Source organism: Scomber japonicus, chromosome 9, assembly GCF_027409825.1.
Source record: "Scomber japonicus isolate fScoJap1 chromosome 9, fScoJap1.pri, whole genome shotgun sequence".
NCBI classification, from domain to species: Eukaryota; Metazoa; Chordata; class Actinopteri; order Scombriformes; family Scombridae; genus Scomber; species Scomber japonicus.
This window is the reverse complement of record NC_070586.1, coordinates 40,672,477-40,698,319: the sequence shown is the minus strand read 5'-3', so window position 1 is coordinate 40,698,319 and position 25,843 is coordinate 40,672,477. Positions and strand designations below refer to the sequence as shown.

Sequence of the window (25,843 nt, the reverse complement as noted above, 5' to 3'; positions counted from 1 at the left end):
TCTTGCTGCGCGGTGTAGGGGAATGGGTGTTCACCATGTCGGGGCTCACCGTGAAGGGGGTGACTGGGACCACTGTTGTGTTCGTCTGCTGTTGGTGAGCGGGGCGTACTTACTCGGCTTTCTCTTCATCACGTACAAGTCTTTCGCCTTTTACTAAAGATTTCCGTGGAGAGGAACACCCACGAGTTAGATCTATTTTTGGCAGGCTTTGCCGTTTGGCAGAGCCTCATTGTGTTTGTGAAAAGACAAGCGAGCGGCCTTCCTCAGTAAGACGTGTTTTGCTGCGTGTATCACACCTAGGGGGGCCGAGCTGCTAAGCAGCGGCCGTTCTCCAAGCCCGTTGAAACGACGGCACCACGCTGAGGCTGAAGCTTGCGGGAGGTGGGCCGGGGCGGCCAACGTCCAGGGGTCATTGCTTCTCGGCCTTTTGGCTAAGATCAAGTGTAGTATCTGTTCTTATCAGTTTAATATCTGATACGTCCCCTACCCGGGGACCATATATTAAATTGCTTTTTGGAGCAGGGAGATGGAATAGGGGCTTGCTCCGTCCACTCCACGCATCGACCCGGTATTGCAGTACCTCCAGGAACGGTGCACCCCCTCTCTCTCTCTCTCTGTTTAATATGAAAAAAGACTTAACTGAGTAGGTAGGCCGGCCTAGCAGCACTGACGAGTTGAGATCCATCTCAAGGTTGTTCAAGCACCCCTGAAAATGAGCAAATTATCTTTGTTTCCTATGAATTATTTTATACAACTTTGGCCAGGGGGATTGAGTCACAGCAGATGGCAGGTTGCCTGTCTCAAGGAGAGCAGACATGCCCCCTGCTGGATCTTCATCAGTATCTCTAATCACCTGCGTCGAATAGGGGGGAAAGTGCAGCGTGACACGGTGTGAGATTTGCACCTTGGGGCGGCACACAAAGAGGGAGATTGTGGGGGCATAAGAGGTTTGGCATGAAGGCCATTCCACAGCGAGGCTTGTCATAAAGATGAGTCCACAGGGTGTGTCTGAGAGGCTCTCGGTTGTCCTGCTATGGGTCACACGAGGGGATTGATCGCTCTTTTCATGCTTCATGCAAGGGTGCTGCCCACTGCCCTCCGGACCGCACCGCGGCCAAGGGGTCATTCTTCCCACGGGGGAGTAAAAGGGAAGCAGCACCTGTCTGCCTGTGTACTTGCCAAGGCAGTACATATGAAAAATTGGAATCGATACAGAGAAGATTAGCATGGCCCCTGCGAAAGGATGACACGCAACATCGTGAAGCGTTTCCACATTTTGACCCTTGCTCCTCTGGAACACCCGAGTAGGACGTTAGTCCTGTGGCTGGAAAGCCTGGAGCTCTTTGCCGCATTTCACAAAATCTAAAAACATGACAAGAAAAAGTTGGCGCCTTGCTCTTGCTGCGCGGTGTAGGGGAATGGGTGTTCACCATGTCGGGGCTCACCGTGAAGGGGGTGACTGGAACCACTGTTGTGTTCGTCTGCTGTTGGTGAGCGGGGCGTACTTACTCGGCTTTCTCTTCATCACGTACAAGTCTTTCGCCTTTTACTAAAGACTTCCGTGGAGAGGAACACCCACGAGTTAGATCTATTTTTGGCAGGCTTTGCCGTTTGGCAGAGCCTCATTGTGTTTGTGAAAAGACAAGCGAGCGGCCTTCCGCAGTAAGACGTGTTTTGCTGCGTGTATCACACCTAGGGGGGCCGAGCTGCTAAGCAGCGGCCGTTCTCCAAGCCCGTTGAAACGACGGCACCACGCTGAGGCTGAAGCTTGCGGGAGGTGGGCCGGGGCGGCCAACGTCCAGGGGTCATCGCTTCTCGGCCTTTTGGCTAAGATCAAGTGTAGTATCTGTTCTTATCAGTTTAATATCTGATACGTCCCCTACCCGGGGACCATATATTAAATTGCTTTTTGGAGCAGGGAGATGGAATAGGGGCTTGCTCCGTCCACTCCACGCATCGACCCGGTATTGCAGTACCTCCAGGAACGGTGCACCCCCTCTCTCTCTCTCTCTGTTTAATATGAAAAAAGACTTAACTGAGTAGGTAGGCCGGCCTAGCAGCACTGACGAGTTGAGATCCATCTCAAGGTTGTTCAAGCACCCCTGAAAATGAGCAAATTATCTTTGTTTCCTATGAATTATTTTATACAACTTTGGCCAGGGGGATTGAGTCACAGCAGATGGCAGGTTGCCTGTCTCAAGGAGAGCAGACATGCCCCCTGCTGGATCTTCATCAGTATCTCTAATCACCTGCGTCGAATAGGGGGGAAAGTGCAGCGTGACACGGTGTGAGATTTGCACCTTGGGGCGGCACACAAAGAGGGAGATTGTGGGGGCATAAGAGGTTTGGCATGAAGGCCATTCCACAGCGAGGCTTGTCATAAAGATGAGTCCACAGGGTGTGTCTGAGAGGCTCTCGGTTGTCCTGCTATGGGTCACACGAGGGGATTGATCGCTCTTTTCATGCTTCATGCAAGGGTGCTGCCCACTGCCCTCCGGACCGCACCGCGGCCAAGGGGTCATTCTTCCCACGGGGGAGTAAAAGGGAAGCAGCACCTGTCTGCCTGTGTACTTGCCAAGGCAGTACATATGAAAAATTGGAATCGATACAGAGAAGATTAGCATGGCCCCTGCGAAAGGATGACACGCAACATCGTGAAGCGTTTCCACATTTTGACCCTTGCTCCTCTGGAACACCCGAGTAGGACGTTAGTCCTGTGGCTGGAAAGCCTGGAGCTCTTTGCCGCATTTCACAAAATCTAAAAACATGACAAGAAAAAGTTGGCGCCTTGCTCTTGCTGCGCGGTGTAGGGGAATGGGTGTTCACCATGTCGGGGCTCACCGTGAAGGGGGTGACTGGGACCACTGTTGTGTTCGTCTGCTGTTGGTGAGCGGGGCGTACTTACTCGGCTTTCTCTTCATCACGTACAAGTCTTTCGCCTTTTACTAAAGACTTCCGTGGAGAGGAACACCCACGAGTTAGATCTATTTTTGGCAGGCTTTGCCGTTTGGCAGAGCCTCATTGTGTTTGTGAAAAGACAAGCGAGCGGCCTTCCGCAGTAAGACGTGTTTTGCTGCGTGTATCACACCTAGGGGGGCCGAGCTGCTAAGCAGCGGCCGTTCTCCAAGCCCGTTGAAACGACGGCACCACGCTGAGGCTGAAGCTTGCGGGAGGTGGGCCGGGGCGGCCAACGTCCAGGGGTCATCGCTTCTCGGCCTTTTGGCTAAGATCAAGTGTAGTATCTGTTCTTATCAGTTTAATATCTGATACGTCCCCTACCCGGGGACCATATATTAAATTGCTTTTTGGAGCAGGGAGATGGAATAGGGGCTTGCTCCGTCCACTCCACGCATCGACCCGGTATTGCAGTACCTCCAGGAACGGTGCACCCCCTCTCTCTCTCTCTCTCTGTTTAATATGAAAAAAGACTTAACTGAGTAGGTAGGCCGGCCTAGCAGCACTGACGAGTTGAGATCCATCTCAAGGTTGTTCAAGCACCCCTGAAAATGAGCAAATTATCTTTGTTTCCTATGAATTATTTTATACAACTTTGGCCAGGGGGATCGAGTCACAGCAGATGGCAGGTTGCCTGTCTCAAGGAGAGCAGACATGCCCCCTGCTGGATCTTCATCAGTATCTCTAATCACCTGCGTCGAATAGGGGGGAAAGTGCAGCGTGACACGGTGTGAGATTTGCACCTTGGGGCGGCACACAAAGAGGGAGATTGTGGGGGCATAAGAGGTTTGGCATGAAGGCCATTCCACAGCGAGGCTTGTCATAAAGATGAGTCCACAGGGTGTGTCTGAGAGGCTCTCGGTTGTCCTGCTATGGGTCACACGAGGGGATTGATCGCTCTTTTCATGCTTCATGCAAGGGTGCTGCCCACTGCCCTCCGGACCGCACCGCGGCCAAGGGGTCATTCTTCCCACGGGGGAGTAAAAGGGAAGCAGCACCTGTCTGCCTGTGTACTTGCCAAGGCAGTACATATGAAAAATTGGAATCGATACAGAGAAGATTAGCATGGCCCCTGCGAAAGGATGACACGCAACATCGTGAAGCGTTTCCACATTTTGACCCTTGCTCCTCTGGAACACCCGAGTAGGACGTTAGTCCTGTGGCTGGAAAGCCTGGAGCTCTTTGCCGCATTTCACAAAATCTAAAAACATGACAAGAAAAAGTTGGCGCCTTGCTCTTGCTGCGCGGTGTAGGGGAATGGGTGTTCACCATGTCGGGGCTCACCGTGAAGGGGGTGACTGGGACCACTGTTGTGTTCGTCTGCTGTTGGTGAGCGGGGCGTACTTACTCGGCTTTCTCTTCATCACGTACAAGTCTTTCGCCTTTTACTAAAGACTTCCGTGGAGAGGAACACCCACGAGTTAGATCTATTTTTGGCAGGCTTTGCCGTTTGGCAGAGCCTCATTGTGTTTGTGAAAAGACAAGCGAGCGGCCTTCCGCAGTAAGACGTGTTTTGCTGCGTGTATCACACCTAGGGGGGCCGAGCTCCAAGCCCGTTGAAACGACGGCACCACGCTGAGGCTGAAGCTTGCGGGAGGTGGGCCGGGGCGGCCAACGTCCAGGGGTCATCGCTTCTCGGCCTTTTGGCTAAGATCAAGTGTAGTATCTGTTCTTATCAGTTTAATATCTGATACGTCCCCTACCCGGGGACCATATATTAAATTGCTTTTTGGAGCAGGGAGATGGAATAGGGGCTTGCTCCGTCCACTCCACGCATCGACCCGGTATTGCAGTACCTCCAGGAACGGTGCACCCCCTCTCTCTCTCTCTCTCTGGGTTAGGTTTGGGTTAGGGTTAGTGTTCAGGGGTCCAAGGAGGTTGTGGTGCACTGGCCTGGGGACGTGCGGTCCGTTGCATTCCCCCCGCCTCCCTGCAAATAAAATGGGTGAGTATGAATATCATTTTAGATCCATTTTTTAATTTTGTAGAAAAATATTTTTTAATCATCTTATAATAATGTGTATATATATATATACATACACACACACATACACATATACATATATATATATATATATATATACATACACACACATACCCATATGTCTATATCTATATATCCATACAACATATACACAAACATACAGTTTTCCTTTAACTGAAATCACCAAAAAACATTAATTCCCGTGTGCATTGTGGCTTATTTTATGTGTGTATGTATGTACATTTGACCAGAGACAGCTGCAGCCCAGGACAAACAAGATGGAAGTACAATGACCTTATTATTTAAATTGTGAACACAGTTGACCTTAATGGAACTCAGATGAAAGAAGACACAGATCATTTTCTTTGATATTTTTATTTTTATGGTTAAGTTATAGATGGTGGCGTGTGTAAGTAATCTCTGTCAGAGCTATGTGAAAAAGAGGTTATGTTTATAGACAGGGTATGTTAAATAAACCAAATGAAAATCTATGGATGAGGTTTCTTGCTCCAAACTCTCTTCACTCTCCTCCCCAGGAACAGGGATCCAGATGCGGCCTATAGTGAACTTAAGGTGAGTAATTAGCTCTGTTGGGGTAGGTTGTAATTGACAGTGAGGTCCAAGGTGCGCCCTCCCCAGTGCTGTATTACTTATAATGTGTGTATGCCTTAGTATGGAGTTCTGTTCTATGAAGGTAAGTATTATGTGTATGTGTGACTTTATAGGTGAAGTGGGTCGGTCACTGCAGCGGGGCCTCACTCTCACCAGGCAGGGTAGTGTTTAGTTGTCTGCACCAGTGAGAGAAGACCCCACTAGCAGTTTCCGGGGTCCAGTGGATGTTATTCTTTTGAGTGTGAAAGAGTTCCTGAGGAAGTGGGTGAAGAAAAGGGAAGTTCTGTTGTATGTAGAGATTGATTTTGTGTAATTTATTCTTTTGTGCTGTAGATAAGCGTGGTGAGAAGTTAATGATAGGGATCCAAATTTTAGCATCGGGGAAGGCGCAGCTGGCCTTTTCATGCATGGAGCGGAGCTGTTCGATTGTGGCTGAATCCGCATCGTCGTCCCTGTTATAAAGTCCCACTGAAAGAATCAATACCAGAACATGGTCGTGTTGTCCCGACTTCATTATTAGTTTTGTGAAGTCGTTGAAGGTAGCCCCTGGGTAGCTATCAGCCTGCATCCCTATGTATGCAAACTGGGGGATAAAGCCAATGTTCGTGTCCCCCAGGATGAGCCAATCTTTGTGTACTGGGATTTCCCAGTCCTGGAGCTCGTTGCCAGGTCCGGCCGAGTGACAGATGGGGCTGGGGGTCTCATCCTCGGTCTCCGTCTCCTGGGGCCACTCACACGACAGCGACACAGTTAGATCTTGTGAAGGGGGGTCAGGGATCGGTACAGATTCTGTCATTTTGACTTTCTGACCATGATATTTCATCATTTGGTCCCCCCTATGATCTTTTGTGTGCGCCCGGGGACTGGCCTCTGAGTCAGAGTGTGTCCCCTTGTTGTGAGGAGGAGACCATGGGAGTGTAGACACCCGAGTGGAATTAGTGTCCACCCCCAGCACACCTCCGCCACGGCCGGAGCATGTAGGCTTGGTGTTGGAGCTCCAGGACTGGGTAGCCTGACTGACTGTTTGGGTGGTGATGTTATGTTTTTTAACAGACTGATAGCTGTTCCCAGGGGCCACGATGGCCGCCGTCCTCTGGAGGTCCTGCCTGGGGGAAGAAGAAGTGGTGGGTAAGAGGAAGTCAGAGGTGGGAGAAGGGGAGGAAGAAACAGATATTTCCGGAGGAGGATCCGGAGGGGATGGAGGTGGTGGGGGTTGGGGGCCTGTAGGAAAAAGGAGTGAATGGGTTATGTTAATGGTGTCCGGGTCCAGTCTGGCTCCATATCGTTTTCTGGCCCAATTTGTGGCTACGTTGAGAGCCAGCTGGTTGCTCTGTACTCTAGTGAGGGAAGTGATGAGGTTAGTGTAGTGTTCCTTGAGTATAACCATGTTATTGTGCATCCACGTGTTTGTGTTTTGTGTGATCCGGTCCTGAGTATTGTCAGTGGGTGAAGCAGGTTTTATGAAGTGTGTGAGTCTATGTGTCTGTTTTAACATGCCTGTGGGTATTTGTCCTGTGTTTATGGCTGTATCTATGATCCTTGAGTGATGAACTGCTTGTATGAGCTTAAAATGTTTTTTAGCTGATGCTCTAATGTCCGGATCCAAAGCCTGTCGTGATGATGTAGTTGAGTGACTGTAGTTGTGTGCATGTGTGGTGTATGAGGCTCTGCCCCTAGTGTGATGTGTGTTGGGTGCGATGTAGGGGGCCCTGTGGTACTCGGCTGCAGGCCTGCCTTGTCCCCCACATCCCTGCCCACACCGGTGCCTGCAACCCTCCACCAAACTTGCACCCATGTGTGGAGCACCCACCTGTTGCCAGTTACTGCTGTTGTTTCTCCTGAGCTGTGGTTCCTTCCTCCTTCCAGGTCCCGTGTGTCCCGGATTAGGGTGGTTGGGGTTCCTGGAAAACATGCTTGTTGTTCTGGAGGTTAGGTCCGTGGAGAAGCAGAAAAAAGGTTTAAAAAGGCCAAGTGGCGGTGCGGTGTTAAATGGTGGTGCTCCTAGGGTGATATTAAAACTTAACTTTTAATAAATAAGTTTAAAATACCAACAAGGGTTTAAAAAGTGGTTTAAAAGGCCGAATTGCTATAAAAAGGGTAAAACAAGACAATCCAGTGAGAGCAAGGTCCCTGGGTTAGGGTTAGGGTTAGGGTTAGGGGGTTAGGGTTAGGGTTAGGGGGTTAGGGTTAGGGTTAGGAATGGGGATGATAACCACGATGACATATTTGAGGATGACATGTTTGTGAATAACTCTTGATAGGAAGGTTGTATCAAAATGTGCCATACCTTCACGTATTTGTCTCGTCAGGCCGCGTTGATGGATACTAGGATCGTCGATGTCCGTAATAGGGGGGCGGAGTTATGGTCAAAAAACAAGTTTTTTTGTTGATATCTCCGGAACGGAAGGTCGTAGAGACACGTGCTTGGTGTCTATGTGTCGGGCGTGGCCGAATTATGGCAGACGGAGCCGGGTTGCAAGTCTCTAGGATGTACCGTTCTCGAGTTATCGCGAGAAAACCGTTTTCCCATAGGAATGGGTTAGGGTTAGGGTTAGGGTTAGGGTTAGGAATGGGGATGATAACCACGATGACATATTTGAGGATGACATATTTGTGAATAACTCTTGATAGGAAGGTCGTATCAAAATGTGCCATACCTTCATGTGTTTGTCTCGTCAGGCCGCGTTGATGGATACTAGGATCGTCGATGTCCGTAATAGGGGGGCGGAGTTATGGTCGAAAAACAAGTGTTTTTGTTGATATCTCCGGAACGGAAGGTCGTAGAGACACGTGCTTGGTGTCTACGTGTCGGGCGTGGCCGAATTATGGCAGACGGAGACGGGTTGCAAGTCTCTAGGATGTACCGTTCTCGAGTTATCGCGAGAAAACCGTTTTCCCATAGGAATCAATGTATTTTTCGAAAAATTCCGGGTTAGGGTTAGGAATGGGGATGATAACCACGATGACATATTTGAGGATGACATATTTGTGAATAGGGTTAGGGTTAGGGGTTAGGGGTTAGGGTTAGGGTTACTGACCCAAAGTTAACTAACGTTCAACTTGGTGTTTGTCAGTACCGGGCAAGGCACGGGCCGTCGCAGGTCAGTACAAGGGTTAGGTTTAGGGTTTAGGGTTAGGGTTAGGGTTTAGGGTTTGGGTTAGGTTTGGGTTAGGGTTAGGGTTAGGTTGTGGGATAGAGCCAGGACCCTCGAATGAGGAATCCCGGAGGTGCAGGGTTAGGGTTAGGGTTAGGGTTAGGGTTAGGTGTTAGTAGAGATCAACTCTAAGTAGGGTTAGGGTTAGGGTTAGGGTTAGGGTTAGGGTTAGGGTTAGGAATGGGGATGATAACCACGATGACATATTTGAGGATGACATATTTGTGAATAACTCTTGATAGGAAGGTCGTATCAAAATGTGCCATACCTTCATGTGTTTGTCTCGTCAGGCCGCGTTGATGGATACTAGGATCGTCGATGTCCGTAATAGGGGGGCGGAGTTATGGTCGAAAAACAAGTGTTTTTGTTGATATCTCCGGAACGGAAGGTCGTAGAGACACGTGCTTGGTGTCTACGTGTCGGGCGTGGCCGAATTATGGCAGACGGAGACGGGTTGCAAGTCTCTAGGATGTACCGTTCTCGAGTTATCGCGAGAAAACCGTTTTCCCATAGGAATCAATGTATTTTTCGAAAAATTCCGGGTTAGGGTTAGGAATGGGGATGATAACCACGATGACATATTTGAGGATGACATATTTGTGAATAGGGTTAGGGTTAGGGGTTAGGGGTTAGGGTTAGGGTTACTGACCCAAAGTTAACTAACGTTCAACTTGGTGTTTGTCAGTACCGGGCAAGGCACGGGCCGTCGCAGGTCAGTACAAGGGTTAGGTTTAGGGTTTAGGGTTAGGGTTAGGGTTTAGGGTTTGGGTTAGGTTTGGGTTAGGGTTAGGGTTAGGTTGTGGGATAGAGCCAGGACCCTCGAATGAGGAATCCCGGAGGTGCAGGGTTAGGGTTAGGGTTAGGGTTAGGTGTTAGTAGAGATCAACTCTAAGTAGGGTTAGGGTTAGGGTTAGGGTTAGGGTAGGGGACCTGATTCCCCCTCCGGAAGGAGGAGGTGGGTGCACGGTCCTTCCAGGGTTAGGGTTAGGGTTAGGGTTAGGGATGAAGGGTTGAGCCCGCCTCCCGAAGGAGACAGGAGGGGCACGCTCCATCCCCCCGGACCTCCCCCTATCCCGGTCCCAAAAAGGCTGGCGGGTCCGCTGGCGCCTCCTGCCACGCTGGACCAGTACCCAGCCGTCATCATAATCACCCATATTGGGTGGTGTCCAAATAAATATTTTTTTGTTTTTTTTGTTTTTTCAATAAATTAAATAAAAAGAAAAAGTTTTAATAAAGTGTTTAATAAAGTTATCAAAAAATAAAAATCAAATTGTTTTTATCTGAATATAAAATCTAAAAATCAAAATCCAAAATAAAATACAATAACCAACTAAGGAAGGTGTGCCGACAACGTTTCGACCCTATTCGGGTCTTCTTCAGGTCAATGGCACACAAGAAAAGTCAGTTGTCAATGGCTGGTATGATGTTCACTCGTCGCTGTCTATGTTAAAAGGGTTAGGGTTAGGGTTAGGGTTAGGGTTAGGTTGTGGGATAGAGCCAGGACCCTCGAATGAGGAATCCCGGAGGTGCACTCTCCATCCTGTGGATGGACAGTCCCCCATCCCCATCTTCCATATTAGGGTTAGTCAGGTAAGTATATTTATTTTTTTGTTTAATTATATTTTTTGTAATTATATAAAATATATTGTTTTGCTTAACATATATATTTTAAATTATGTCTAGTCGGGTCGCCTTGGGTATATCAAGTATGAATTCTATTTTTTGTCTTTTTGTTTTTTTGTTTTTTTAGGTTTTTTCTTTTTCTATTTTTTTATTTTTCATTTTTTCCTTGTTTGGCTTCATATAATTCCCACCCGTATTTTGTTTTGGTTAACCTGTAGTTCTTCTGTGTGTCTTAAGGTGGCGTTGCAACGTTTCGTCACGCATCTTGGGACTTCATCAGGCTGCCACTGCACACAGGTATGCCCCCTTTGTCTGTCTTCTGGAGAGATGTTGCTCCCTCAGAGGTCTGTGCCAAACTGAATGTTCGTGCTTGTTCGTCTCCTTTTATACTCTCCCTTCTTACCGTTAGTTTTAAATTTCGTGTCGAATTTTCCTCCGTCTGTTTTAGCCTAGTACCCTTATTTTCCCATTTTAAATTAACCAGAATGTTTTTTAACCTTTTTAACCATAAATTATATTAACCCTATGAATTTTGTATTTATTATACTTGTATTTTATATTAATTTATTAACCCTTTTCCAATTTCCTTCTTCCCTTAGGTATTTCCGTTCCCGTTACTTAGCTTCCATCCTTCCCTATTCCTGTTTGCGTACCTCGTGTTTCTCTTGCCTTCGTCTTGGCTGACACGGTATTTGTTTATTTGTTTGTTTGTTTATTTCTTTGTTTGTGCCTCTCTTGGCTTTATTTGTCCTCTTCTTGGGTTCTCAGGATATAGTTAGGGTTTGTAGTTAGGGCTAGGGTTAGGACTTAGATTAGGGCTAGGATTTAGGATCAGGGTTCTCCCAAACTAGGGTTAGGGTTCCCAATTAGGGTTAGGGTTAATACTTAGGGTTAGGGTTAGGGTTCCCAATTAGGGTTAGGTTTAGGGCTATAATCCCAGTGATGTTAGGTTTAGGGTTAGAGGACGGGGCTAGGTTAGCTTATCTTAGCTTAGGTTTAGGCATGGGGAGGAGGACTGACCATGTACCCACAGGAGGCACTGGCGGTTAGGGTTAGGGTTAGGGTTAGGGTTAGGGTTAGGAATGGGGATGATAACCACGATGACATATTTGAGGATGACATATTTGTGAATAACTCTTGATAGGAAGGTCGTATCAAAATGTGCCATACCTTCATGTGTTTGTCTCGTCAGGCCGCGTTGATGGATACTAGGATCGTCGATGTCCGTAATAGGGGGGCGGAGTTATGGTCGAAAAACAAGTGTTTTTGTTGATATCTCCGGAACGGAAGGTCGTAGAGACACGTGCTTGGTGTCTACGTGTCGGGCGTGGCCGAATTATGGCAGACGGAGACGGGTTGCAAGTCTCTAGGATGTACCGTTCTCGAGTTATCGCGAGAAAACCGTTTTCCCATAGGAATCAATGTATTTTTCGAAAAATTCCGGGTTAGGGTTAGGAATGGGGATGATAACCACGATGACATATTTGAGGATGACATATTTGTGAATAGGGTTAGGGTTAGGGGTTAGGGGTTAGGGTTAGGGTTACTGACCCAAAGTTAACTAACGTTCAACTTGGTGTTTGTCAGTACCGGGCAAGGCACGGGCCGTCGCAGGTCAGTACAAGGGTTAGGTTTAGGGTTTAGGGTTAGGGTTAGGGTTTAGGGTTTGGGTTAGGTTTGGGTTAGGGTTAGGGTTAGGTTGTGGGATAGAGCCAGGACCCTCGAATGAGGAATCCCGGAGGTGCAGGGTTAGGGTTAGGGTTAGGGTTAGGTGTTAGTAGAGATCAACTCTAAGTAGGGTTAGGGTTAGGGTTAGGGTTAGGGTTAGGGTAGGGGACCTGATTCCCCCTCCGGAAGGAGGAGGTGGGTGCACGGTTAGGGTTAGGGTTAGGGTTAGGGTTAGGTGTTAGTAGAGATCAACTCTAGGTTCTGCCCCTAAGCTGAACGAGGTTCAGCTAGGTGCTGGCAGGACCGGGCAAGGCACGGGCCGTCGCAGGTCAGTACAAATCCCCCCTCCCACTTGCTCCATAAACCACGTATAGAGTAGAATTAGAGATGAGAGAATGAAAAAAAATGGAACGGTGAAAATTATTGTTTTATTTTTGGATGTTTTGTTTTTTAAGAAATTGTTTCTAAGTGAGTTCCTGAACAGAGTAGAGTTGGTTGTTCTCCCCCCCGGAAGAGCTTTGTTTGTGCAGTGTGAGTACTCTGAAAAGTGATCAGAAACATCTCTGTGTATTAATTTCAAAAGTCCAGAAACCAAACCAAATGCACCTTTTAAACCTGAAACCCAGGCGGAAATGCTAGTATCACGGATATGTATCCCACATACTAGGCTCCGGAAGGGAGTGTGGAGGGCATAGGAAGGGAAATCAGGATCTGTGAGAAATTCAGAGCTGTTCTAAAATCTCTTAGTCAGACATCTCATCCTGACCGAGTTTGCGGTAAGGGAAAAAGACAGAGCGGCTGTAAGTGCACACGTCTCTGCCTTAGGTCTGGACCCAGGCAGAAGGCGGCATGCACCCCATCACCGCAGTTGTGATTAACCCCCTCGCTAGCTCGTTTGTCTATATTTAAGAGGACGGGATGCCGTTAAGGCTTCACAACGCTCCAACTGCGGATAGATTAAATACATAATCTTCCGATTGATTACTCTTGTCTGTTCATGCTCACTGGGACAGGTCATCAGTTGTGTGCCTAGACATCTCTGGAGTGTTTCGACCGCTTATCACAAGACACTCCTAGCCCAGGTTGGTCCCGCCAGAGGTGGCCTTCCTCTGGGGCATGTCCCATGCTCCCTACACTATCCATTTGTTTCATATTTCTGAATTTTTGGATATTTTTTTGCGATTGGTGTTTTGTTAGAATAAATAAATCTAAAATCAATTTCAATTTGCTTTTTGAGATTCGGTTCGGAAGAGAGGGGGAAAAAAATAGGTTTGTTTTGGAATAGGATATAAATGAATTAAAAAGAGAGGAAAAAAGCGTAGGCGAAAAAAATGAGGATCTTGTTCTGTTGTATCCGTCGTTCAGTTCTGAGGGATGTGAGTGAACAAATTTTGGAATAGGGAGAAATTGTTCCTAGGTCCCGTTGCATCCGCTGCCCAGTCCCTATGCAGACTGAGGGATGTGAATTTGGAGGGGGTGTCAATTTGAAGGAGTCCAATTTGGTTTTTTAAAATAATTGGGAAGTTCAGATTAGAACGTGTGTTGCAAAATGGTCTGGTGTGTGGGTAGGGATAGGCCCCAAAGAAGATTGGAAAGTGTTTAAAGCCCCTTAATCCTGGACTACCACACCTGCAGTGCTGTTCAAGTGAACGCAGGGGGCCACATACCTACCTCCTCGTGCAATAAGACTCAGATTGTTAACACCGCTAGGTACCTTCTGGTCTACCGCTACGAGGCCTGAGAAAGTTGAAGGATCAACCCATCTCAAACACCAGAAAAAGTGGTGGAAAAGCAAAAACTGTGGCTCCATACACCGCTCAGCACACAGTCTTGCATAAAAAAAGAAAAAAGGAAAAGAAAAAAGGAAGAAAAAGTGAACCAGAAACAAAGGGGGTGGTTTCTAGTAATACTTACCAAAAAAGGCTGATCTCCAGAAGAAATCTTGGATGATCTAAAAACCTTTTCTGGTCCTAAGGTGGCTCTGGGAGGTGTCTCCTTCACCTATGGTGTGGATTTTTTGTCCCTAGATTAGGGTACTTCATGGCCACGCCCCCTGTTTCTCTGGTCCCCTGTTTTTGTGTCCTTTACTTCCTGTTTCCTGTTTCCTGTTTCCTGTTTCCTGTTTAGGTCCTAGTTTACTTTATTGTTGCCTTATTTTCTTTGGATTTGATTTATCTGGTTAATTTAAATTGTTTTAAAGTGAGGTTTGTGGGTTGTTTTTGTTTTTTAATTTGTTTAGGAAAGAAAAAAATAAATAAAAAGTTTTTTTTATATAGGGGTGTTCGGCACCATGGTTATGAGTGTGGTGTCCAATAGAGGGCTCCAGAGTCTTGGACCAGTACCTTCATCAGCTCTCTATCTGGGAGACTGATCTGTCAAATGTCAATTCCATATGAGCTCCAGTCACACAGCCTTGCTCTGTTACCTACAGGGGTTGATCTCTCAGTTACTGAGGTCCAGATCCCCTTGGTGTGGTCTGAGCTTGGTTATTATGAACATCATTTTACAAAAAGTGGGCGTGGCCTGTGATGTCCCGGTGTGCATTTTCCTATGGCTCAGGTCCCGTGGAGGCTGGTCCAGGGTTTGGGTTTGATGAAGCTTGAGGGTATGTGAGGGTCAGTAGGGTAGGTTGGTTGGTTAGATTAGGAATATGTTGGTAGGGTTTGTTAGTCTGATTTAAATTAAGGGTAAAGAACAGGTGAAGTGTTCCGTAGTGGAGAAGTGGTATGCGAGGGGGGGGGGGGGGTTTGTTTGAGGTAATTTAGTCATGCTTATTAGTGAGGTTAGGTTAAGGGTAGAGAATTTTGGGTTTTGTTAGATTTAGGGGTAAAAGGTTAGATTAAGGTCAGGGTTAGAGCCAAGCTGTGTGAGGTTAGGTTAAGGGTAGAGAACCCAGCGAAGGGTTCTGTAGTGGAAAAAGTGACAAGCGAGGGAAAAACATGAAAGAAAAAGGGGGGGAGGGGGGGTTTTTTGAAATTATGGTTAGGGTGGGGGGTTAAAGGTTAGGTTAAGGTCAGGGTTAGAGTCATGCTGCCCATCAGTGAGGTTAGGTTAAGGGTAGAAAACCCAGTGAAGGGTTCTGTAGTGGAAAAAGTGATAAGCGAGGGAAAAACATGAAAGAAAAAAGGGGGGGGGGGGGGGGGAAGGGGGGGGGGGGGTTTGAAATTATGGTTAGGGTAGGGGGTTAAAGGCTAGGTTAAGGTCAGGGTTAGAGTCATGCTGCCCATCAGTGAGGTTAGGTTAAGGGTAGAGAACCCAGTGAAGGGTACTGTAGTGGAAAAAGTGATAAGCGAGGGAAAAACATGAAAGAAAAAAAGGGGGGGGGGGAAGGGGGGGGGGGGGGGGGGGGGGGGGTTTGAAATTATGGTTAGGGTAGGGGGTTAAAGGCTAGGTTAAGGTCAGGGTTAGAGTCATGCTGCCCATCAGTGAGGTTAGGTTAAGGGTAGAAAACCCAGTGAAGGGTTCTGTAGTGGAAAAAGTGACAAGCGAGGGAAAAACATGAAAGAAAAAGGGGTGGGGGGGGGGGGGTTTTTTAAAATTATGGTTAGGGTAGGGGGTTAAAGGTTAGGTTAAGGTCAGGGTTAGAGTCATGCTGCTCATCAGTGAGGTTAGGTTAAGGGTTAGGGTTAGGGTTAGGCATAATTTAGTTTTATGTAATTTAGGGTTAGGTTTAGGGTTAAGTTAGGGTTAGGCCTATTTACTTTAGTAATTTAGGGTTAGGTTTAGGGTTAAGTTAGGGTTAGGTATAATTTAGCTTTAGTAATTTAGGGTTAGGGTTAGGTTTAGGTTTAAGAAAAGGGGGGATTTCTTTTTTGAAGGGATTTGTCTGTTGTATTTGGGGAAGAGTATTTTTTAAGATTTATTTGGGTGAATCTTGTGGAATTTTGGGTGTCCTTGTTCCTTGTGGTTTCTTGATCTCGGTCCTGTTGGTTTCCTTTTGTTCAATTCTTCGGGTAAGGGTGTTCTGTTCACAAAACATCCTTAAGCTGTGTCCCCTGGCTTGCGGTTCTCTGAATGGAACAGAGGGGTACGGGCAGCTCGTTCCCAAAGTGTGGGATTCTGGATGATTGGAATTTCTTTGTGTTAAGATGTGTTTATCCACTTGGGATCTGTTTTCACATTGTATTTCTTGTGTGTTCTGTTCACAAAACATCCTTAAGCTGTGTCCCCTGGCTTGCGGTTCTCTGAATGGAACAGAGGGGTACGGGCAGCCTGTTCCCAAAGTGTGGGATTCTGGATGATTGGAATTTCTTTGTGTTAAGATGTTGTTCTGTTCACAAAACATCCTTAAGCTGTGTCCCCTGGCTTGCGGTTCTCTGAATGGAACAGAGGGGTACGGGCAGCCCGTTCCCTAAGTGTGGGATTCTGGATGATTGGAATTTCTCTGTGTTAAGATGTTGTTCTGTTCACAAAACATCCTTAAGCTGTGTCCCCTGGCTTGCGGTTCTCTGAATGGAACAGAGGGGTACGGGCAGCCCGTTCCCAAAGTGGGATTCTGGATGATTGGAATTTCTTTGTGTTAGATGTTGTTCTGTTCACAAAACATCCTTAAGCTGTGTCCCCTGGCTTGCGGTTCTCTGAATGGAACAGAGGGGTACGGGCAGCCCGTTCCCAAAGTGGGATTCTGGATGATTGGAATTTCTTTGTGTTAGATGTTGTTCTGTTCACAAAACATCCTTAAGCTGTGTCCCCTGGCTTGCGGTTCTCTGAATGGAACAGAGGGGTACGGGCAGCCCGTTCCCTAAGTGTGGGATTCTGGATGATTGGAATTTCTCTGTGTTAAGATAAGGGTGTTCTGTTCACAAAACATCCTTAAGCTGTGTCCCCTGGCTTGCGGGTTAGGGTTAGGGTTAGGGTTAGGGTTAGGGTTAGGGATGAAGGGTTGAGCCCGCCTCCCGAAGGAGACAGGAGGGGCACGCTCCATCCCCCCGGACCTCCCCCTATCCCGGTCCCAAAAAGGCTGGCGGGTCCGCTGGCGCCTCCTGCCACGCTGGACCAACACCCAGTCACCCTCATAATCACCCATAATTGGGTGGTGTCCAATATTTATATTTTTATTTTTTTGTGTGTTTTTTTTGTTTTTTCAAAAAATGAACTAAAAAGAAAAAGTTTTAATAAAGTTTTTAAATAAAGTTATCAAAAAATAAAAATCAAATTGTTTTTATCTGAATATAAAATCTAAAAATCAAAATCCAAAATAAATTACAATAAACAACTAAGGAAGGTGTGCCGACAACGTTTCGACCCTATTCGGGTCTTCTTCAGGTCAATGGCACACAAGAAAAGTCAGTTGTCAATGGCTGGTATGATGGGTTAGGGTTAGGGTTAGGGTTAGGGTTAGGGTTAGGGTTAGGGTTAGGGTTAGGAATGGGGATGATAACCACGATGACATATTTGAGGATGACATATTTGTGAATAACTCTTGATAGGAAGGTCGTATCAAAATGTGCCATACCTTCATGTGTTTGTCTCGTCAGGCCGCGTTGATGGATACTAGGATCGTCGATGTCCGTAATAGGGGGGCGGAGTTATGGTCGAAAAACAAGTGTTTTTGTTGATATCTCCGGAACGGAAGGTCGTAGAGACACGTGCTTGGTGTCTACGTGTCGGGCGTGGCCGAATTATGGCAGACGGAGACGGGTTGCAAGTCTCTAGGATGTACCGTTCTCGAGTTATCGCGAGAAAACCGTTTTCCCATAGGAATCAATGTATTTTTCGAAAAATTCCGGGTTAGGGTTAGGAATGGGGATGATAACCACGATGACATATTTGAGGATGACATATTTGTGAATAGGGTTAGGGTTAGGGGTTAGGGGTTAGGGTTAGGGTTACTGACCCAAAGTTAACTAACGTTCAACTTGGTGTTTGTCAGTACCGGGCAAGGCACGGGCCGTCGCAGGTCAGTACAAGGGTTAGGTTTAGGGTTTAGGGTTAGGGTTAGGGTTTAGGGTTTGGGTTAGGTTTGGGTTAGGGTTAGGGTTAGGTTGTGGGATAGAGCCAGGACCCTCGAATGAGGAATCCCGGAGGTGCAGGGTTAGGGTTAGGGTTAGGGTTAGGTGTTAGTAGAGATCAACTCTAAGTAGGGTTAGGGTTAGGGTTAGGGTTAGGGTAGGGGACCTGATTCCCCCTCCGGAAGGAGGAGGTGGGTGCACGGTCCTTCCAGGGTTAGGGTTAGGGTTAGGGTTAGGGTTAGGGATGAAGGGTTGAGCCCGCCTCCCGAAGGAGACAGGAGGGGCACGCTCCATCCCCCCGGACCTCCCCCTATCCCGGTCCCAAAAAGGCTGGCGGGTCCGCTGGCGCCTCCTGCCACGCTGGACCAGTACCCAGCCGTCATCATAATCACCCATATTGGGTGGTGTCCAAATAAATATTTTTTTGTTTTTTTTGTTTTTTCAATAAATTAAATAAAAAGAAAAAGTTTTAATAAAGTGTTTAATAAAGTTATCAAAAAATAAAAATCAAATTGTTTTTATCTGAATATAAAATCTAAAAATCAAAATCCAAAATAAAATACAATAACCAACTAAGGAAGGTGTGCCGACAACGTTTCGACCCTATTCGGGTCTTCTTCAGGTCAATGGCACACAAGAAAAGTCAGTTGTCAATGGCTGGTATGATGTTCACTCGTCGCTGTCTATGTTAAAAGGGTTAGGGTTAGGGTTAGGGTTAGGGTTAGGTTGTGGGATAGAGCCAGGACCCTCGAATGAGGAATCCCGGAGGTGCACTCTCCATCCTGTGGATGGACAGTCCCCCATCCCCATCTTCCATATTAGGGTTAGTCAGGTAAGTATATTTATTTTTTTGTTTAATTATATTTTTTGTAATTATATAAAATATATTGTTTTGCTTAACATATATATTTTAAATTATGTCTAGTCGGGTCGCCTTGGGTATATCAAGTATGAATTCTATTTTTTGTCTTTTTGTTTTTTTGTTTTTTTAGGTTTTTTCTTTTTCTATTTTTTTATTTTTCATTTTTTCCTTGTTTGGCTTCATATAATTCCCACCCGTATTTTGTTTTGGTTAACCTGTAGTTCTTCTGTGTGTCTTAAGGTGGCGTTGCAACGTTTCGTCACGCATCTTGGGACTTCATCAGGCTGCCACTGCACACAGGTATGCCCCCTTTGTCTGTCTTCTGGAGAGATGTTGCTCCCTCAGAGGTCTGTGCCAAACTGAATGTTCGTGCTTGTTCGTCTCCTTTTATACTCTCCCTTCTTACCGTTAGTTTTAAATTTCGTGTCGAATTTTCCTCCGTCTGTTTTAGCCTAGTACCCTTATTTTCCCATTTTAAATTAACCAGAATGTTTTTTAACCTTTTTAACCATAAATTATATTAACCCTATGAATTTTGTATTTATTATACTTGTATTTTATATTAATTTATTAACCCTTTTCCAATTTCCTTCTTCCCTTAGGTATTTCCGTTCCCGTTACTTAGCTTCCATCCTTCCCTATTCCTGTTTGCGTACCTCGTGTTTCTCTTGCCTTCGTCTTGGCTGACACGGTATTTGTTTATTTGTTTGTTTGTTTATTTCTTTGTTTGTGCCTCTCTTGGCTTTATTTGTCCTCTTCTTGGGTTCTCAGGATATAGTTAGGGTTTGTAGTTAGGGCTAGGGTTAGGACTTAGATTAGGGCTAGGATTTAGGATCAGGGTTCTCCCAAACTAGGGTTAGGGTTCCCAATTAGGGTTAGGGTTAATACTTAGGGTTAGGGTTAGGGTTCCCAATTAGGGTTAGGTTTAGGGCTATAATCCCAGTGATGTTAGGTTTAGGGTTAGAGGACGGGGCTAGGTTAGCTTATCTTAGCTTAGGTTTAGGCATGGGGAGGAGGACTGACCATGTACCCACAGGAGGCACTGGCGGTTAGGGTTAGGGTTAGGGTTAGGGTTAGGGTTAGGGTTAGGGTTAGGGTTAGGGTTAGGGTTAGGGTTAGGGTTAGGAGATCTCCATTGAAAATGAATGGCGCTTCCATGCTTCCATAATAGGCTTCCAGATTTGTATGTACTACTATTGAATCTGGTATTGCGCAATTCCACATTCCAACTAAATATTCCAACTTTTTTAATAAAACTTCCATTTACATACAGTGACCATTAGATGGCAGTATAGTATAATTTTTTGAAATTCCACTATAATATTCCACATTTTGTCATTCTTCCTAACCCAACATATTATATTACTTGTATAGAAAATAGCCTCCATTCCACCTTCTTATATATTTCAGTCTATGTGATTGAAATATGGTTTTGTATACTTCAGGGTATTGTAAAAGTCTTTCACAAGGTGGTAGTCTCCACTTTATACAACCTTTTTGTCCAATTTATAAGGGAGCGATGCTCGCTGTCCCACAATGTGCCCCTCAGGGATAATAAAGCTGACCATTGGTTTGGGTTCAGGCCAATGGGGGAGCTCCAGACCAGCAGTTGGTTGAGTCTAGGCTGATGAGAAGGGTCTGGGCAAATGATCAACTTGGTCGTAGGACAAAAACACACATTTTTGGAAAGCCCTCAGTGGGACGATCACAGTCATACACTTCCCAACTACCTATACTTTTATGTATTGAAGCTAGAGGGCGGCAACCTTCCAAAAATCTAAAATTTTGAGGTATTGTAAAATGGGAACGGAAGCAACTAGAAACCTGTCAAGTATGAGACGGAGGAACCGAGTGCGTTCGAACCCAGAAGGTTATTTATTGAATTAGGGAAGGGGAGTGGGAAGGAGAAGTGTTCAGAGTTCTGGGCTTCCAAGGGTTCCAGGGTTACAGGGATCACCAGGGTTTCCGGGTTCCGGGGGGGTCCAAGGTGCTCTGTGTGTGCCTCCCCAGGGAAGTGGGAAGCAAATCCTGGAGCTGGAGAATCCGGGAGGTCCTGGGGAAAACACACACAACAGCAGGCGAAAACAAGGCAGCGGCACAGTTCAGGGCAAATCCAAGTCAAGAGTCAAGCAGAAGGCAGGTCGAAATTACCGGGGCAGAAGAGAGATCGGTGTCGAAGACAAAGGCAGGTCGGGTTTCCGGGATGGGTGAACAGGGCAGAGTTCAGGCAGGTCCGGGTACAGGAGTCAGAGAAACCAGGAGCAGACTGGTAACACGAGTGAGCTTGCAGACGATCTGACAAGAAATGACTGAAACACAGGGCTTTAAATGCAGAGCGTGGTTACTGGCAAATGCAGTGCAGCTGGAGAGTTAACGAGGCTAAGGGAGACAGAGCAGAGTGGGACAGGTGAAGGTGATTAGGGAGAGCAGTGAGCAAGGTGGCAGATGATTAGAACCAATCAAGTGTAGTTACCAGGCTGGCAAAGGGAATCCATGACAAAACCTGGTGAAAAGTGCGTCTGGGAGCATTCTGACCTATCTATAACAACAGCAGTGTGAGATTTAGATGGGATAACTTTTTGGAAAAAACATGCACAGAAAATCTTCAAGCTTATGTCGCATATAGCCCTCTCTTTGGTGACTATAGACCCCTCGACAGAAATCCTCCAGGTTGTTTCCACATGACATTTCACTGGGGCAAAAATGAGAGAAATTACTATGTAAATAGATGAGCTTTTGTAACATGGGTTCACCAACAGATGGAAATCTGGGTGTGACCTTTGACCTTTTATAGGGTGAAACTTAGTAACAAGAAGCACCAAAATTTTACAAAGCTTGACTCACTGTAAGTTCTATCTCATATCCCATGATCAGACAGATTGGACTATGGTGATAAATGCCATCTAGGGAGATCCTGGTCAGAGAGCTCAGAAAGTATTTTCAGTCCTGGATGAGTGGGGGATGGGCAAATTTTCATCTTTCCTAGGGGGCAGCAAAAGATCCACGTTTTGGCTTGCTACAGTGCTGTATCTCCTCAACGTAAGCAGTCAGGGGTGAGAAACAGACATGTTTGGAAAGCTCTCAAGGTGCTCTACCACATATCTGAAGGCCACCTAGGTGGCGCTGTTCTGGAGCAAAGTCAGTCATAGTATGAGTTATAAGAGTTTGAAGCACATTTTCTGAGAGACCTCAAAGAGACGAACGCAACCATAGCCCACATGTCCCCCTTCATGTAGCATTTCATGCTAATTCAGCTCCATTTCTATATTTCCAATGATCATAGATGGAAATGAGGAGGCGGGAAAATCTCCTGCTTCCATATGTTAATCTATGCAAATGTGACGACCTCTTGACCCCAACTTCAATGCTGTGTCACTTCTTGTTGGTCTACATGCACGAAACTCGACTCACTCCATCGTGGGGATGCCGTCTTTCAGTGATATTAGTTTCAAGTCTCTATCTGTTCGTATGGCCGAGTAGGGCCCCCAAACGTCACTCGACATGGACGACCTCTTGACCCTAAAGCTAAGCCTAACCCTAAATGGCCGCCACCGCCCCACCGAGAGGTTCTCGGACGCGGGGATGGGTGTTCCCGAAAGCTCTCGGAGAGCTCTACCACATATGTGAGAATCAGCACTGTGGGACATTGTTTTGGCTAACCCTAACCGTAACCCTAAATGGCCGCCACCGCCCCACCGAGAGGTTCTCGGACGCGGGGATGGGTGTTCCCGAAAGCTCTCGGAGAGCTCTACCACATATGTGAGAATCAGCACTGTGGGACATTGTTTTGGTCAAAAGATCCAACTAGGCTCCACACTCTCAGAGTCCATGAAAAGCCATAAACCCTGATGGCCTCCACGCCAGACAGCCTGAATCAGGCAAACTTGGCCACACTAGGTCGTGGGGCCACAATCCAGGCACCGACGGAAAGGTCTCAGCGAGCCGAGTCGCCCGACGCTCGAGTTGCGGCCGTGCTGCCTTCCTGTGCGGAGCTAGGGGGCAGCAAAAGATCCACTTTTTGGCTTGCTACAGTGCTGTATCTCCTCAACGTAAGCAGTCAGGGGTGAGAAACAGACATGTTTGGAAAGCTCTCAAGGTGCTCTACCACATATCTGAAGGCCACCTAGGTGGCGCTGTTCTGGAGCAAAGTCAGTCATAGTATGAGTTATAAGAGTTTGAAGCACATTTTCTGAGAGACCTCAAAGAGACGAACGCAACCATAGCCCACATGTCCCCCTTCATGTAGCATTTCATGCTAATTCAGCTCCATTTCTATATTTCCAATGATCATAGATGGAAATGAGGAGGCGGGAAAATCTCCTGCTTCCATATGTTAATCTATGCAAATGTGACGACCTCTTGACCCCAACTTCAATGCTGTGTCACTTCTTGTTGGTCTACATGCACGAAACTCGACTCACTCCATCGTGGGGATGCCGTCTTTCAGTGATATTAGTTTCAAGTCTCTATCTGTTCGTATGGCCGAGTAGGGCCCCCAAACGTCACTCGACATGGACGACCTCTTGACCCTAAAGCTAAGCCTAACCCTAAATGGCCGCCACCGCCCCACCGAGAGGTTCTCGGACGCGGGGATGGGTGTTCCCGAAAGCTCTCGGAGAGCTCTACCACATATGTGAGAATCAGCACTGTGGGACATTGTTTTGGTCAAAAGATCCAACTAGGCTCCACACTCTCAGAGTCCATGAAAAGCCATAAACCCTGATGGCCTCCACGCCAGACAGCCTGAATCAGGCAAACTTGGCCACACTAGGTCGTGGGGCCACAATCCAGGCACCGACGGAAAGGTCTCAGCGAGCCGAGTCGCCCGACGCTCGAGTTGCGGCCGTGCTGCCTTCCTGTGCGGAGCTAGGGGGCAGCAAAAGATCCACTTTTTGGCTTGCTACAGTGCTGTATCTCCTCAACGTAAGCAGTCAGGGGTGAGAAACAGACATGTTTGGAAAGCTCTCAAGGTGCTCTACCACATATCTGAAGGCCACCTAGGTGGCGCTGTTCTGGAGCAAAGTCAGTCATAGTATGAGTTATAAGAGTTTGAAGCACATTTTCTGAGAGACCTCAAAGAGACGAACGCAACCATAGCCCACATGTCCCCCTTCATGTAGCATTTCATGCTAATTCAGCTCCATTTCTATATTTCCAATGATCATAGATGGAAATGAGGAGGCGGGAAAATCTCCTGCTTCCATATGTTAATCTATGCAAATGTGACGACCTCTTGACCCCAACTTCAATGCTGTGTCACTTCTTGTTGGTCTACATGCACGAAACTCGACTCACTCCATCGTGGGGATGCCGTCTTTCAGTGATATTAGTTTCAAGTCTCTATCTGTTCGTATGGCCGAGTAGGGCCCCCAAACGTCACTCGACATGGACGACCTCTTGACCCTAAAGCTAAGCCTAAGCCTAAAAGGCCGTCACCGCCCCACCGAGAGGTTCTCGGACGCGGGGATGGGTGTTCCCGAAAGCTCTCGGGGAGCTCTACCACATATGTGAGAATCAGCACTGTGGGACATTGTTTTGGCTAACCCTAACCGTAACCCTAAATGGCTGTCACCGCCCCACCGAGAGGTTCTCGGACGCGGGGATGGGTGTTCCCGAAAGCTCTCGGAGAGCTCTACCATATATGTGAGAATCAACACTGTGGGACATTGTTTTGGTCAAAAGATCCAACTAGGCTCCACACTCTCAGATTCCATGAAAAGCCATAAACCCTGATGGCCTCCACCCCAGACAGCCTGAATCAGGCAAACTTGGCCACACTAGGTCGTGGGGCCACAATCCAGACACCGACGGAAAGGTCTCAGCGAGCCGAGTCGCCCGACGCTCGAGTTGCGGCCGTGCTGCCTTCCTGTGCGGAGCTAGGGGGCAGCAAAAAATCCACTTTTTGGCTTGCTACAGTGCTGTATCTCCTCAACGTAAGCAGTCAGGGGTGAGAAACAGACATGTTTGGAAAGCTCTCAAGGTGCTCTACCACATATCTGAAGGCCACCTAGGTGGCGCTGTTCTGGAGCAAAGTCAGTCATAGTATGAGTTATAAGAGTTTGAAGCACATTTTCTGAGAGACCTCAAAGAGACGAACGCAACCATACCCCACATGTCCCCCTTCATGTAGCATTTCATGCTAATTCAGCTCCATTTCTATATTTCCAATGATCATAGATGGAAATGAGGAGGCGGGAAAATCTCCTGCTTCCATATGTTAATCTATGCAAATGTGACGACCTCTTGACCCCAACTTCAATGCTGTGTCACTTCTTGTTGGTCTACATGCACGAAACTCGACTCACTCCATCGTGGGGATGCCGTCTTTCAGTGATATTAGTTTCAAGTCTCTATCTGTTCGTATGGCCGAGTAGGGCCCCCAAACGTCACTCGACATGGACGACCTCTTGACCCTAAAGCTAAGCCTAACCCTAAATGGCCGCCACCGCCCCACCGAGAGGGTCTCGGACGCGGGGATGGGTGTTCCCGAAAGCATTCGGAGAGCTCTACCACATATGTGAGAATCAACACTGTGGGACATTGTTTTGGTCAAAAGATCCAACTAGGCTCCACACTCTCAGAGTCCATGAAAAGCCATAAACCCTGATGGCCTCCACCCCAGACAGCCTGAATCAGGCAAACTTGGCCACACTAGGTCGTGGGGCCACAATCCAGGCACCGACGGAAAGGTCTCAGCGAGCCGAGTCGCCCGACGCTCGAGTTGTGGCTGTGCTGCCTTCCTGTGCGGAGCTAGGGGGCAGCAAAAGATCCACTTTTTGGCTTGCTACAGTGCTGTATCTCCTCAACGTAAGCAGTCAGGGGTGAGAAACAGACATGTTTGGAAAGCTCTCAAGGTGCTCTACCACATATCTGAAGGCCACCTAGGTGGCGCTGTTCTGGAGCAAAGTCAGTCATAGTATGAGTTATAACAGTTTGAAGCACATTTTCTGAGAGACCTCAAAGAGACGAACGCAACCATACCCCACATGTCCCCCTTCATGTAGCATTTCATGCTAATTCAGCTCCATTTCTA

General features: G+C 47.1%; 11 non-coding genes across 11 annotated transcripts; all 11 read left to right on the top strand.

The window, feature by feature from the left end:
* Window positions 1–109: 109 nt before the first annotated feature.
* LOC128365534 (U5 spliceosomal RNA) lies at window positions 110–224 on the top strand. The gene has a single exon (XR_008321826.1). It is a non-coding gene; the product is annotated as a U5 spliceosomal RNA (small nuclear RNA).
* A 187-nt stretch (window positions 225–411) lies between these two features.
* Window positions 412–602, top strand: LOC128365524 (U2 spliceosomal RNA). Its single transcript, XR_008321817.1, has one exon. It is a non-coding gene; the product is annotated as a U2 spliceosomal RNA (small nuclear RNA).
* A 569-nt stretch (window positions 603–1,171) lies between these two features.
* On the top strand, window positions 1,172–1,278 carry LOC128365538 (U6 spliceosomal RNA). Its single transcript, XR_008321830.1, has one exon. It is a non-coding gene; the product is annotated as a U6 spliceosomal RNA (small nuclear RNA).
* A 227-nt stretch (window positions 1,279–1,505) lies between these two features.
* Window positions 1,506–1,620, top strand: LOC128365527 (U5 spliceosomal RNA). Its single transcript, XR_008321820.1, has one exon. It is a non-coding gene; the product is annotated as a U5 spliceosomal RNA (small nuclear RNA).
* Window positions 1,621–1,807: 187 nt separating this feature from the next.
* On the top strand, window positions 1,808–1,998 carry LOC128365519 (U2 spliceosomal RNA). Its single transcript, XR_008321812.1, has one exon. It is a non-coding gene; the product is annotated as a U2 spliceosomal RNA (small nuclear RNA).
* Window positions 1,999–2,567: 569 nt separating this feature from the next.
* Window positions 2,568–2,674, top strand: LOC128365537 (U6 spliceosomal RNA). The gene has a single exon (XR_008321829.1). It is a non-coding gene; the product is annotated as a U6 spliceosomal RNA (small nuclear RNA).
* Window positions 2,675–2,901: 227 nt separating this feature from the next.
* Window positions 2,902–3,016, top strand: LOC128365526 (U5 spliceosomal RNA). Its single transcript, XR_008321819.1, has one exon. It is a non-coding gene; the product is annotated as a U5 spliceosomal RNA (small nuclear RNA).
* Window positions 3,017–3,203: 187 nt separating this feature from the next.
* On the top strand, window positions 3,204–3,394 carry LOC128365555 (U2 spliceosomal RNA). The gene has a single exon (XR_008321846.1). It is a non-coding gene; the product is annotated as a U2 spliceosomal RNA (small nuclear RNA).
* Window positions 3,395–3,965: 571 nt separating this feature from the next.
* On the top strand, window positions 3,966–4,072 carry LOC128365536 (U6 spliceosomal RNA). The gene has a single exon (XR_008321828.1). It is a non-coding gene; the product is annotated as a U6 spliceosomal RNA (small nuclear RNA).
* Window positions 4,073–4,299: 227 nt separating this feature from the next.
* Window positions 4,300–4,414, top strand: LOC128365525 (U5 spliceosomal RNA). Its single transcript, XR_008321818.1, has one exon. It is a non-coding gene; the product is annotated as a U5 spliceosomal RNA (small nuclear RNA).
* A 168-nt stretch (window positions 4,415–4,582) lies between these two features.
* Window positions 4,583–4,773, top strand: LOC128365553 (U2 spliceosomal RNA). The gene has a single exon (XR_008321844.1). It is a non-coding gene; the product is annotated as a U2 spliceosomal RNA (small nuclear RNA).
* The last annotated feature ends 21,070 nt before the right edge of the window (window positions 4,774–25,843 follow it).